This window comes from Colius striatus, chromosome 6 (genome assembly GCF_028858725.1).
Source record: "Colius striatus isolate bColStr4 chromosome 6, bColStr4.1.hap1, whole genome shotgun sequence".
In the NCBI taxonomy this organism is placed as follows: domain Eukaryota; kingdom Metazoa; phylum Chordata; class Aves; order Coliiformes; family Coliidae; genus Colius; species Colius striatus.
This window is the reverse complement of record NC_084764.1, coordinates 36,020,128-36,035,256: the sequence shown is the minus strand read 5'-3', so window position 1 is coordinate 36,035,256 and position 15,129 is coordinate 36,020,128. Positions and strand designations below refer to the sequence as shown.

The window sequence follows — 15,129 nt, the reverse complement described above, 5'->3', positions numbered from 1 at the left end:
TTAAACACAAAATCATTGCTTTCCCATGAACCATCAGTAAGAGGCACTGAAATTCTGACTTTTATCCAAGCTTTTGTCTGGCTTTCCTTCTGGCTTTACTGACACCAGCATTTCAGACTCAGCAGGAACCATATCACAGAAACGTGATTATATCCACACCCAAATAAATGCAACCACACCACTTGCAGGATGCCAGTCACTTTTTCAACAGCTAAAATTCTTTCCATGTATTCCTGGTTAGGAATATCAGACGTTTCACTACTCTTAACTCCTCTGCAGATCAACAGAGAAGTAAATGATAAGAAGCCAGACAAAAAAAATTGAACCTAGAAGACATCTGGTTTGCAGTAAAGGTCTTGAGAAGCGAAACCAATCGAGTGAACTAGTAGAGATCAGGGGCAGCCCCAACCCCAATCCAAGCACAGGTATCATACAGGGGGCTGTTGTGTTTAAGAAGGGACGAGCACCTACTAGGGCGAAGCAAAAGCTGACAAAATAGACACCAACAAGTTCAGATGGGCACTGCAGCACACATCCAAACACAGCTCCATACAAAGCATGCTTTTTCCTCTCCTCTAGCTGCTGGGCTATAGAAAAGAGCTGAAATAGACTATGAATGCCAGCAAGCTACTGACAAATTCCTACTGTGCCGGGAGTAAAAAGCTGTGCTTGTGAATTAAAAAAAAAAAAAGGGGGCAAAATTAAATCAGCATCCAAACTAGCACAGAGATACTTACTGCCTTTAACTACCACAGTGAGATTCTTTACCAAGGCTGATCCTTATCAGTAGGTGCTTCAGCTGATTTGCTAGCTTTGCAGAGTTGGGTACAGCCCGAAAACTGCAATACAGATGCACAGACAAACAAAATACAAGAGGAAGTTAAAAACCTCAATCGTGTTGCTTTCCCTTTCTGAAACCACCCCCAAACATATGCCTTTATGCATAAGATGTGGGAAGGACTCAGATTTTGGCAGCAGTAAGCATCACATCTCCTCAGCAACAGACAGCAGCAGTTCATCGAATGGTCCTAAAAAACTCCCCATCGTATCATCAGTTTTGAACGCTGCTGCAGTTTAGGAAAACAAATGTATTAACTCAGTGTGGATGGAGGGGGGTGGGGGGTGTCAAGGGCTCTTCATCTGTGCAGAAATACACTACAGCTTTTTGGTATTTTGACAGCTAAAGCTTTATTGCAAGAGCAAGTGTGTTTTAAACAGTAGCAACAGTAACTGATAAACAAAGGATGGGCACATCCTTTCATAAAATTTGCTTTCTAGGATCTCAGGATGCACAAGAAAGCAACAGCAGGTCTTTCAGAGGGGAACTCTGAAGAGTTAACACCATAAAACAATCACTGTGAGGGACGAGTAATACAAAAAAAAAGCCTCATAACCCATGTGGGTTTTTGTTTTCTTGCAAGAACGGGGTTGTATGTCCAATCCCCCACCACTCAGCTCAACTTTATGTTGTTACATGATACTTGTCTCACAACCTATTTCACCAGACATGCAATTCTGCTATTTCCCAGCCTAGCCAGCCCTCCCTCCTCAACCCTCCCTCCAAGAACACCTAGAACAGCACCAGACCGCTGACCCAGAGGCTTTGGCAGGGAGCTTTCCCTGGTCCCAACATTCACACTTTCATAGTATCCAGCAGACTTGCAGCAGCTCCCAGACAGGGTCAGAGAGCGATCTCAGACTCTCAGACACCTCTAGGAACACAACCCTTTCTTTTTAATTGTTCTTTGTGTAGTATCTCCCTATTTTAAACACCTTAAATAGTGTTTGTTTTAATGCTAAGTTCACCAGCTACATTTTACTTCTTTAATAGAAAAGTCTTAGGCAAAATAAGAGAGAAAACAAGCTCATTTGAACAAAAGCTATCCTACAGTTTCCAAGTGACCTCACATTTGTTTCCACCCACCTGCAGCTGGCAACAAACCCTCACATGAAGCTAGGTATGTAGTCAAGACACTGTATCCAACTTAAGAGCATGCAAAGATGAGTAGCTACAATTAGATGAAATTCTGAGCCCCTTTTGGTCTTTCCACCTACAGCAGGAGGCTGCAGGAGCCAGCCCAGACGTGTGCCTTGTGAAACCCTGTGTGCTCAGCTTCCCCTCTGTTCGATGGGCAGAAGGTATAACATCAGATGTATGCAGAGTTAGCTAATCTAAAAGTAATAAAGCTGCCACAGGGGCTCCAGATGGAATAAACTGCGGGGGAGGAGGGGAGAGCCTTCTATGCCTGCTTAGAGACCAAAACCTGCTGATATCAGGTCTTCTAAGCACTAGGGACCAGATCATTACCCTTGCCTCATTTCCCCACCAAACTCCCTCCTATCCTTCTCAAAGCTCTACCAAGCAAGTTGCAACTCTGTACCCTGGGTTACACCAGACAGAGCAGTTACTTAACTAAAATCTGAAGATTCCCACATAAATTTGAGCTTGATCATCCGTGTCAGTAGGGAGCACATGGATGCTTCGAAACACTGCACAGCCCCATAGCCATTTCAGTCCTGCCACATGGAGATCTTACCCCCTCTCTTTCAGCCTTTTCACATCTTCCCCTTTATCAGCACTAGCTCTCATCTGATTTCTCACCTGAAGCAGCTCAAGGAGCTGAACTAGAAGAAAAAAAAACCAACCAACTCCAGTTGGCTTCCTGAACCCACTTACCCCCAGACCTGGCAGGCACTAGTGTGACGAGGCTCCCAGTAACTCAGACTGGACTCGGCTGTCTTGAATCCACACCTTGAATTGTGCCAGGAAAGGTGTCTGCCACAAAGTGGATTTTAGCTTTTTTCAAATCAGTGGAAAGGAACAGTTTTGAATGCACAGTATGTAAACTACAGAGCGTTTTGGAAGTGTACAAGTGTATAGGGCTCCAAGGCAACGTTTGACTCCTCACTGCTGTCAGCGCTGCTGTACCGACAAGCACATGAAATGCTTATTCTAATGAAGCACTACAGGGAGAGCTTGTCTTCCTTCCAAGATCATGTCAATAAAGAATGAAAGCCTTCAAATCTGTAGCTCTCATGCTTTCTTTCCTCAAGGTGTGGTTAGCGTTGGAAGGACTGTATATTGTCCTCTCTCCCTTTGAAGGAAAATGTCAGAAGGGAAAAAGAAAGATAAGCTCTGCTGCACCTTGTTAACTTTTCTCCCCTGATATTGAAATACAAAACAATAAATATTACAAGTGTTTCCCTTCAACTATTCCTGAAAAGTTTCAGCTCTCTTGCACACTTTGTGTAAAGGACATCATCTGTTGCTCAACTGGGAAGAAGTTAAGAACTGGCTCATTAGATTTGTTCTGCATGCTCCGAGGGGAAAACAAAACCAGTAAATGCCTGCCTTGCCAATACTGCTGCAGCTCTGGTGACAAATGCACCCAGATCACATATTACTCTGCTTTCTAGAAAGCTACCACCTACTTTGGCACTCCTGGTCTCCACAATCTTGAGTGTGCCCCGAATGACAAACAGGGGGTGGCTAAGCATCCCCTGAACTGGGCTACAGCTGCTGCATCCTCAGGTTACAGGAAAGATCCTCCCTGTAACACTGCACGTTCAAGGCCACGGGATCCAAGAGTCTGAATTATTTAGCATATAAAACTAGATTTGTTTTGCTATGCAGATTCTGAATTAATGAAAGCTCAGCTGAAAGGCTACTTTCTTGGGCTGAGGGGAAGGAGAAAGCTTCCAGAAGCCTTCCTATTATAGAAGCAATAGAGCCGGTTCCAAAAATAGTAGAGAAGCACTCCCAGAGCTCTGCAGACGTTGTGCCCTCGTTTTGTGAGGCTGAGGTCTTGCTGGATCGCTCCTGCTCATGCAAAGGACAGAAGAAATGAGTGCAATATGCACAACTGACGTTAAAAGGGGAGTTTCAGGACAAACACTGGAGGCAAAAATTCAGACAGCCTACACAAAAGAGATCAGCTTGAATGCCAAGAGAGAGCCAACCTGGCCCACTTTAAAAGAAAGCCAGTTAAAACCAGTGAGAAGAATCTCACCTTTCTCAAGAACACAATGTTATTGTGCTAATAAAGATCCTGATTATTATTACAACGCTGACATGGAAGACTAGGATTGTCAACAGTAATTTCATCCCGTATTTTGCCTGGGGATGCTCAGGAACCTGGCTGGGAAGGGTCCACTTGACTCATTTTGGCACACATTTGGAAGATGCTTTTTTGCTGCAACTGCTAATAAATTGACCATCACGTGGCCTGACAGTCATTACTTAGTCCTTGACTTAGAATTGTTAGTAACCCAGCAGCACAGCGTAATGACCCATTCTAGCTCTGAAAATTGGATTTTTCCTTCGTCTGACTTGTGGCAGCTCTTCTAACACAGTGAAAATAAACCATTTGCAACACTCCTCTGATTACAAGAGCATCTTTGAATCTAGGTACTCCAGCGCAGGACTGGCCAATTTATTGACACATACTGACAAAGCAGAATGTCAGCAGGAAAACAAAAATCTCATACTTGACACTATCCAGACAAGAAGTCCTCCTCCATGGCACATAATGCAGAGTAATAATCGCTTCTGTGCATCTCTCCATGGGGTTGAATGGCTTCTAAAGCAGAAGAGAAAACCTACAGCTAAAATCCTTCTTTAGAACTTTGTTAGTAAGGAAAACCCCACAGCAGCTGACTCTGTTAAACACTAAATTTATCAGCCTTGAAGCTTAATTCACTGAAATGTGGATTTAAGTGGTTTATGTGTCCCTAACTGGTTTGTAATAGCCTTTGGGCCAATAGTTCTCCTTTCACTGAGACCGTCTCACATACCCTGATGGCTGGTCCAGCCGTAATAGTTTAGCAAAATAAGGAGTAATTCATTTTTGTTTATTTTTGTCACACCTCACCCTTTAACCAAAAGGTTACATTGTGGATTTCACTATCCTGTATCATTGTGGATATCTTTCTCAAAGTGCAGGTATAAAACAAAACCTCCCCAAAATGAATTGAACAAACCCCACACACTCACAAAAAGAAGACTCAAAGTAGAATGACATCATCTTGTCCAAATGGACTCAAACCACCAATCCACTGCAAAGCTGAGAGGTTACAATATTCATGTGACACCTATATAGCATCCAAATTTTTCCTGAAGGTCTCCAAAAGCAAATACAACAATGGGAAATCTTGCTCAGCAACACAAACACTAGGTTAAATGTAACAGTACTCAAAAAGAGTTTTACAAGTAACTGTGCCATTAGCTCCAAGGATTTCTGTAATTTGAAAGGCCTACATTTTTCTATCATACTCCAGAATCCACCCTCTTTTCACATACAAGCACCTCCAACAACTTTTTGCATCAATGTCTCGTAATTTGTCATGAAATCTTAAATACTTTCAAATTCTTGTTTAAACTAGGCCACTGCTGGTGCCCCAACGTCATGTCTTCTCAGAAAACTCTTTCATCTTGCAAGGACAACATAAAAGTGCTGGACTCTAAAATTTCACATTTATAGCTCAGCAGTTTACAAAAAAATCTGTTATGAAAACTTAGGGAAACAATTCTGCTAAGTGTACCCAACTTTGGGAGAGACTTCACGTAAAAGGAAGCTCCAACTATCCTTCACAGAACATTTTCTAATGAAGTGCATCATTACATCTGTTGAAGACAGAACACTTCCAACAAAACAGATTCATCAAGAGCACAAATAAACAAACAAACAAGACTCACCACCACCCAGATCCTCTCAATATTCTTTGGATTCAATGGTCTTACCAGTAGTATCTTATAAAACAGAAAAGCCCCCGAAAGAACAGGCTACATAAGCTGAGACAAAACATAAAATCCCTAATTAGTGTCAGGTTCTAACACAGCCTCTGCAGGAGGCAGCCATAGCTGCTCCAAGCCTTTTGCACTCAGTTCTACCATGACCCATCTGCAGGATGCCGTTGAGCCCATCAGCCAAGCAACTGGCACCGCTGTGGAAACATATTTAAGAAAGGGTAAAAAACACCCAATAGAGAGGAGGGATGGGAGGACCCCCCCCAAGGTCAGAGATGGATTAGGTATTCTGCAGGTATTTCCCTGCAGAAGAAAAGTAATGGTTTAATGTTTACCTTTTTATTTCTCACTATCCAAATCTGGCAATAAATTATTTGTTCTGTTTTACCCACAAAAGTAATCAGTAATCTCCCTGATTTTATCTCAGCCTTTAAGCTCTCTAAGCTCGTTCCCCCTGCCCCCAGCTCCCAGGGTGCCACTGAGGAGGGCAGTGAGCATGCATCTGAGTGGGCATCTGGCTCTTGGCCAAGGTGAACTCACCACACAACTTTTCACAAAATCTAAAGAAACTCCAGCGATTCTGACTCTGCCATCAAGAGCTGGTGCTGTTCAGCTGACACCACACACAAGAATCACACATTGTCAATTAGCCTGTGCATCGAAGGCTGTCAATCTTCACTCTTAATTAGAAGATTAATCTGTCACGGTGCCAGAGTCGTTTGCTCACTATGGACATGATGAGGCCTCAGCATTTCAATCCAGAAGCATATTTTTGCCTACCGTCATGCACTGTGTTAGCATCTCTCCAACAGCTCCATGCCTGCAGCAGGAAGTCATACACGTGCACAGCAAGGAAATGGGACAGCAGGGTGTCAAAGGTAGCAAAATAAAGGCGTCATCTGAATCAGCGGCAGAAGGAATAACACGGCAATGCCAACGAGTCTCACAACAGCACTTGGCACAATGCTGCAATCCAAGCAGACCCCCTGGTTATCCATTATACAAAACCAGGCACTTGCAGCCATCAAAGGGCAGAGCTCATCCAAGCACACACAGCTCAGCAGTAACAGGCACAGGGAGGAAACAGTGTGTTGGTAAGCAGAACTGTGGCCACACAAATCCAGGCGAACCATCCAGGAAACAGCACCTAGATGCTGAGGATGTTTTCCATCATCAAACTGCTTTGCAGCTTTCAAACCACAGAACCCGCTCAAAGAGATCAGAAAGGACTTTGAACACTCAAAAGCACTGGTATGTGATCATGGACAGGCTATGGCTAAATCACTTAAGGTGAAGACAGAGAGGAGGCAAGAATACATGCTAAACATCTTTCCTAGCAGAAGTATCTGCTTTGTTCTATACAAATTCTTACAAGAAGAAAATACACAAAATATCTAACTAACTGAGCTGTAGATAAGCTGGGGGTTTTGGTCAGGTAAACTGCAGCAGAGACCATCATTAAATACAGTATCTTTTTGAATGATTGATTCAAGAGACTGTTGAAAGTCTAAGCTAATATTAAAACCTATCAATTCCGTGCATCCTTAATATTTTTTGCCTACATTTTTAAAGGGTTTTTTTTTCCATTAATAACTCTGAAGTTACTTGAAGTAAAAAGTAGTTTCAGATTTTCAGAGCTTTGTAGTTGATGTGCCTAGCAACTAACATAATTAATTTTTCAAAACCTTCAAGAATAGCATGAATTCTGCCACAACCCATTTTTTTCAAGAAAAAAGCCCCAAAATAGCATCTAAAACTTCAGTAAAGAATACATTCTGCATATGTGCCTAGTTAACTGTGACAATCTCTGCTGACATCTTTCCTTTTTCACGTTTCATCTTCGAAATTCACTAACACAGACTTTTAACAGGACACCAGAAACAATTCTAGTGCATTTTTTCCAGGTTATTGACCATTTTAAAAGTATGGATTCTTAGAAAATTTCACCTAAAATACATTAAAACTCTGGTATGTTTGATGAGACTTTTAGACTTAATGCAAAACCACTATATAAGCAAGACAGAAAAGGAAAAAATGACACACATTGCTATCTAAACTCAGTACTTCTCACTGCTCCTCTCCAGTATAATCAGTATCCTTTTTTCAGGGTTTCCTCCTTTTAGACAAGATGGAGAAAATGTGAATAAGACCCACCAAAACAAAGAAATTAGGCAGAAAATAACCCACAAATGTATTTTTAAAAGTATGGCTTAAGTGAAGAAGTTACATTACTGTGAAAACATAGAGCACATTTTTAAGCTCCCCAGCAGAGCAGCTGGTGTGAGCACACCAGGCAGCAGAAGACCGTAACCTTACAAATCAAACACACCAGCTCTGCAGCTTCTAGTCACCACACTGCCTTTTCTCAACAAATTGCTACCAAATCCTTTTCCTCAAAGCCAGATGAAGTTTGCTAGCCTGAAAACTAAATTACTGAAGTAATAACCAAGCCCCATCAGCTTGATCTCTCACCATTGACCATCTCTAATTCTCTATGAGCTTGCAGGAAATAAGTTTCAAACGGCTCCCTCAAGAAAAGAAGTTTCAAGCCTTAGTTTTTCCATCTGAGCCATTCCTGCACTATTTCATAGCTCTGATAATTGTACCACTGACTAACTTCCAACTGGGAATAGCTGTTTTTATCATCACTATTAAAAACAGTCTCTCACACTGTTAGGAATCTGGAAACTCATTGTAGCTGCATCCCACCCTTCAGCCTCTCAAAACACTACAGAGCGATGAAACTATGTGCTGAAACCAGAGGATCCCTGTGCTGAACAACTGCTGTAATTTCTGGGTAATTACAACTGCTTCCTAAGCAAAGGCAGCCACAGAGGTTTGGTTATTAGTTTTTAGAGGGACAAGTGCCATGAGAACTTAGAGAGTCCAAGTAAACCAACAGTTTTCCATATTGGACTAGGAAAGTTTAATTATTTGTCAAACTGCAGCAGTGATGTGCCTGTTCAAAAGCCTCACACAACCACCTAGTTTTGTAGGGTTTGTGTCTTGGTTTGTTTTTTTAAACACAGTAAGAAGATTACTCTGCAGTTTTCCTTTCCTAAAACTGCATTATCTTGGTTTTTACACCTTAGCCAGAAGCGTGACTGATGGTTCTCAGAGAAGGAGCAAGATGCAAAAAAAACAAGCACTGGGAGAAGAGTGGATTTAAAAAACAACTTTTAATTATCTGAAGGTAGAGCTGCCAAGTACACAGCACACAAACTGTGCCTCACACACTGATGGGAAAATTCCCCTAGGTTTATTTGGGTGTCAGTTACAGCAGATTAACCTATTAACAGGAGCAAAATATTATTTTCTTGTTGGATGCAAGTTTCAACAACTTGAAAAATCATTGCCACTCGTCCTTTGATACACAGGATCACCATTCTGGTTTATCACACTTCCAGTCATCACAGTCCACAAATACACCCCACAAGCAAGCTCTCCCTCTTCTTTTAATACATCTTCTGTCATTATTTCCTTCTCAAGGAATAGCATCCCTTTTGTCTTCCTGCTTGGAGTATCACTTTAGACACTATTAAGGGGTTTTGCTATCATTACTAAACAGAAGCATCCAACACTTCCAAACTCTTTTACACAAACCTTTACACAAACTCACAGGTGCTTCTACTATGCACTTCTGTCTCTGTCAGATGTCATTATACAAGGTATTTGTCAAAGAGAAAAGCATCAGGCCATGGAAAAGCAGCTTTCCAGGATCCCTGTGCTAAATACTGGGTGTGCCTACTTTTGTTTGGTATCAAGTTCCTTGTGCTGGCTCTGCTGCAAGAGCAAACTACATGGATAGTTACGTTTTTCCCCACCTCCAAAAACATCTGTTCCTTTTCAAAGTTCTCCAGACTTCCTTCCCCTTTACAGTATCACAAAGCCTCTTTTTTACCAAGGCTGCTTTCTTGGTACTCCATCACCATTATCTTGTTCACTGCAAAGCAGTGTGAATCACTGCATCTTGCAGAGCTTCCAGTCCTTTCAGCTCAAGACATCCTGATTTAGAGACGGTTGTTAAACTCCTTCCCTGCCTCTCTTTTTAACACTCTACAGCTTCCTGTCCTGGGAGGCAACCAAACTGCTACAAGAAATGCAAGTTTCTGTTAAATAGCCTCAATTCCTGTGACAGTGAACATTTAAAACCATCATGTTACTTCCAAATCTTGTGCTAAAACAGCTTTCATTGCACAAAATGCAGAGTTGCGCAAAAAGTGCTTCTGCATGAAGGAGTTTTAGCTGGTTACTCACGGAACCTCACAGCATTTCAAGTTAACATTCAGGCTTGGCACCATCAACCATCAGCTCTAACACAGCACAATGTCACCTCTCAAAACCTCACTGTTCAACCTAAAGGCACCTTTTTTTTTAGTAACTTTTATTTTAAGGGTGCATCAGCTGCTAACTGCAAGTGGGAATGCTTCATTTAGCAGAAACACTTGTTAAACTGCTCACAGCATGCAAATAAAACACCGCATTGTGCAAAAGTCATTTGCTCTCCCCATCCGTAGATATGAGCAATGGAATCCTGTCCAGGAAAGAGAAACTTGGAACAACATGCTAATATTTCACTCCCTTATTCCCAATATTCACATACTATGCTTAAGCCCACATCCCTGTCATGCTGAGGGGTGACCGTGTCAAGAATCTGCTGTATGGAATGGGTGAGAAAATGACCATTATCAGTCTTACCCCAGTACTGCACCCTTTTATTTGTAGTTATTACTGCAAACTGCTTTTTTTTTTTTTTTCCCAGACAATAGTTGTGTTATTATAGGTACCTTCATGCCATGCCAAAGCACATACACACAGCAATTCAGAACAATCAGCCTTGTTTTCATGGGAGCAAAGGTTGCAGCCAAATGAAATGGGTGGAGAGCACATTAAACAATCTTGGAATCTGCTAATAGGATATAGGAAAATGTGACCACAATGCAGATGCAGAGCTCCCCTTTCACCTTCCAATGTTATGGACAAAATAAAAGCTTTGGAAAACCAATTAAACTGTTTGAACAACATTAAGCAAGCCGAAGTGTTTTCAGTGTGCTCACAAGATCACTGAGAAGGTTCTGCAAAATTAAAACAAAAAGGTGCCTTTCAACGCTCTGAAACCAGACAGCAAGTTTCCCCACCCCAGAACACCACCTATTTAAGAGATACAGGATACCTGCAAGACGTCTGCTTATCCATGGTAGAGAGAAGCTCATCATGATGACTGTTCCCATCTTAAAGACATGATCAGCCTCTCCTCTAAGAGGGGAATTTTCATACTGAAGCACCTTGCTTGGTCAGCTGTAACCTACACTCTCCTTGTTTGCTTTTGAGATGTGCATTAGTCAGCTTTCTCCTTCACAAATCTGATCGTGCCTCCGCATGATCATACACTGAAGTCATGTCCTTGAGTCTGTGACATCAGTCTGTTGCCATGGAAATGTACAGGGCAGTCCAAAATTCAGTATTATGGCATCACTGCAGGATCAGCAGAGCAAGCCAACGCCTGAGAGCTGGTTAATGCAGCACAAACAGCCAAGACATTTCCATCTAAATGTTAAAGTGTAACTGCATCATTATATTCTTCACAAACATGGCTAGAAGCCTCTCATCAAGAAAGATGATCCAGAAGGTCATTAAGTTGAAGACAAACAGGCAAGCCACCATGCGTCACTGAAACAAGGGCAATATGTTTCCAAGGATGGCCACCAAGTATGAAGAAAGCTGAGCTCAGCTCTCTGAATAGAAACCACCATCTGTTCCTAAGGAAACACCAGACCTGCCTATAGGGATCGTTCACAGAGAAACAGGGATGGCCCCTTGGCACCACAGATCAAGTGCTGGGTTGCATGCAGATTTTCTGGAAATCAGAAACCCAAGTGTCACAGCACTGTCACCCTCTTGGATGAGGCAGCATTACATAAGACACAGTTCTTCAATTTTGAGCTTTGAAGCAAAGAACAGTGCATTATTAACCCAACCTATAACAAAGCCATGTAGTTAAAAAAGGATGGTACCTTCAAAGAGTTGTTATTCCATGTAGGGTTAGACATTACAGTTCTGTAGGTTCCTTGTACACTCATGAGAATGGCATTTCTGAAGAGCAAAAGGGAAGGAAAAAGGAAATTAGTGACACGTTAACGGTGTTTACAACTACTAACCAGCTCTTAAACCCAAAGACACGTTCTGCCCGGTGAAAAAGGGCAAGTGGGAACAACAATAAACGCACTGCTGAGATGAGAAGCACTGGGAGCCACGCCAGGCCCCTTCCTTTACCTGTTCATTCTCACCAAGCACATGTGTTTAGGGGCCTGGGTGGGGATTCCCAGACCCTGCTGTAACACCCAAATCCCTCAGGACCCTTGAGTGCCGTTGCTTCTTGCATGTTCAGTCGCTGTGTAAGCCCAGCCACACCCCACACGCTTGACTAGTTTCAGTTCATCTCCTTCCGCTTTCTCGTATTAACTCACGCGTCTCCTCCAACTGACTCAACACTTCTTTCTGCAAAGCTGACCTCCATCCTTCCCATCACCTCCAACGCACCCACAATTTAACAGTGCCATTAACAAGCTACAGGCACAACAAGGAACATCTCATGTAACCCTCATCCTCTCCCTAACCCCTCCTCCCAGGTCCCTGGCTATAATTACACCATCCCTCCTTATCTAACAGTGAACACAAGCCTCAGGGCTGGGAACCATTGTATATTTGTCTCTCCAAAGCCACACACCCCAGTGATGTTGTATAAATAAATTCCACAGCCTGTTTGAGCCTGAGCTTGATTCAGACCTGAATTACACCAGTTTCTAAATGAGTAGTGTGATACCTTCCCTTGCTCCCTGCTCGCTTTAGCAACACCAGCTTACACAATCAGCTGCCACAGGCTGTTCCATCATGATGCCTAATTGCTTCTTCAGACCACAACTGCAGAGGAAACAAAACTTAAGCCCCTATACTTTTAAACACGAGTTGCAAATTCAAAAAGGAAGAAGAGGATTCTGTGAAGAGAGAGTTAAGGGACACACTGATGTCAGCATGAGGACACCTGAATGACAAGTTCCATGTGCCAACGTCACCTCCTGTCACCAAAGCATCCAGGCTTTGCCTCAACCTAAGCCCTTAAACACCCATCAGTTTACCCAGTTACAAGTCTGAAGTACCACAGAGGCTGAGATTCTGGAGGCAACTTTAAGACACATGGATTCCAGAATAAAATAAAGCCAGCCGGCTTCATCTCCATGGAGCTCCTGCAACATAACATAGGCTGAACAAGTTACTCAGGGCAGAGGTCTTTCTCATTAACTACCTAGTAAACTCAGATTAAAGTCAGACAGCTTTTTCCCCTCCCTCACATAAAGATCAGCTGCTATCCAGCCCCGAGGAACCAATCCAGCTTCTTCAACACGGAAAACTTGCTCACAGCTACATGACACCACACACAATCTACAGGACTGTGGCCCTTCAGGTACTCATTAAACTTTTTGCCCCAGAGAGACTCCAGAACTGGGTAATTTGCCTTCAATATGTTTCAACAGTCAATGATGGGTCATAACTAAGCACCAGATATTGAAGTAGCCCCAGTGCACCCATCTCAGCTCATGAACACACCAATGCAAAGACCTGCAGACAGCCATCATCTCTCTCCAGTCATGTGTGCCAGCTCAAGCAGAGTTGCTTCAGAGGGGGGATCAAACCCCGTTCCAAACACAAGAAAGAGAGGAAGTAAATACTGAGGCATGCTTCAACCATGAAGAGGTAAAGAAGTGTCAAGGAAGAGCCAAGGCTGGGTGGCTGCTATGGAAGCTTGACTGTAACAAACTTCAGGAGGAGAAGCAGAGCATGGGGAATGCAACTTCACCATCCTAAACAGTCACATGAGCCTTGCCAACTTCCACAGACACTCAAGGGCAATTCTAAAACACTAAGCACAGCGTTAGGACAGTAAGCAGACCACTTTGAGGCACAGGTTTCTTAGAAAAGAAGAGCAGAAAAGGATCACAACCACACATAACCCTTCAACATCTAACTAAACAGAATCTAGCATCTGTGAGAGAGACCATTTTATCAGTCAGCAGACCCTATCAGCACAAAAACAAGCCAAGCTCTTGCTCCAAGCAATGGTGTTTATCCTCATTATAAGCATACAGGTGGATGAGCTTCCCCCACTCACAGGAAGGAGTCGTGCTTTGCAAATCTTTCCTCACCAGTTAGCTGAGCCTCCTGCCCATAAGCAAGTCCCTTTCCACCTATCTCACCCTCAGAGCAGGCTGGCCAACATGAAAGTTACCACAGTCTGTCCTTCAGCTTCTTTTCCCTACAAAGGCATGCCCCTCAACCTGTTTTTAAAAGGCTGCTGGGCACCCATCATGTGAAACTCCACGTGCGCAACAACATTCTTCCAAGGAAATTGTGGCAAAGAACACAGTGGGCTAGGGGTCAGGCAGCCCCACAGCCAGATAAAAGCCAAATAAAAGTTCAAGCCTGGAGTGTTATTTAGGCAATACCCAATCAGCCTGCCAGCCTCTTGTCCCTGCAATATCCGTGGCTAAAAATGGATGCAGTAGTCTGATCAGCTACAGATTTTCACAGGAACAAATAAATAAATACCTCCTAAAGAAAGGTGACACAGCTCACCTTATTAAAAGAACCCATAAGGATCTTATCAAAGCATGGATCCACTCTGCTGCATGATACACTGGCCAGCTCACAAAGCATGTCTGAGTCTTTTCCTCTGAATATCACCCTATCAAATGCACAACTTGACTAAGGGGGCCTTGTACTCTTCAATACTTGGAAATTCACCATTATGTCACCTTAAGTTATACCAAGAGCTAAATGCTGTGGCTAGATCCACACTGAGTCACTCTATGTGATCAAATCTATCAGCTCAGTTATAATCAACACAACCAAGTCCAAACTGACAAAGGCTATCAACAATTTTTAAGTGTATTGCATTTTCTTTCCCAAGACATTTTACCAACAAGTATTTGTTTTAGTGTGTTACCAATCTCCCACTGTACTTTGCTTGCAGGCCAGAAGACCAACTGTATCCTGGGCTGCATCAGAAGAAGTGTGGCCAGGAGTTCAAGGGAGGTGACTCTCACCCTCTGTTTCACTCTAGTGAGACCACTCTGCAGTGCTGCATACAGCTCTGGTGCCCCAACAAAAGAAGGACATGGACCCACTGGAGAGAGTCCAGAGGAGGCCACAAGGACTGGAGCCCCTTTCCTATGGAAACAGGCTGAGAGACTTTGGGGTGTTCACTCTGGGGAAGAGAAAGCTCCAGGGAGACCTTACAGCAGTCACCAGTCCCTAAAGGGGCTGATAAGAAAGCTGGAGAAGGAGTTTTTACAAGGAGATGTAGCAACAGGACAAAGGGGTAATGG

General features: G+C 43.0%; 1 protein-coding gene across 4 annotated transcripts in view; it reads right to left on the bottom strand.

Moving 5' to 3' along the window:
- Window positions 1-15,129, bottom strand: part of FBXO34 (F-box protein 34) — a 39,819-nt gene that overhangs the window by 13,766 nt on the left and 10,924 nt on the right. The window contains exons 2-3 of one of the 4 annotated variants that reach the window (XM_061998759.1): window positions 11,761-11,839; window positions 738-839 (exon numbers count right to left, since the gene is read on the bottom strand). The exons of 1 other annotated variant lie outside the window; for it this stretch is intronic. The gene's annotated coding sequence lies outside the window, so the exon portion shown is untranslated. The remainder of the gene's footprint in view (window positions 1-737; window positions 840-11,760; window positions 11,840-15,129) is intronic. 2 more of the 4 variants (XM_061998758.1, XM_061998760.1) reach the window with 2 other exon arrangements.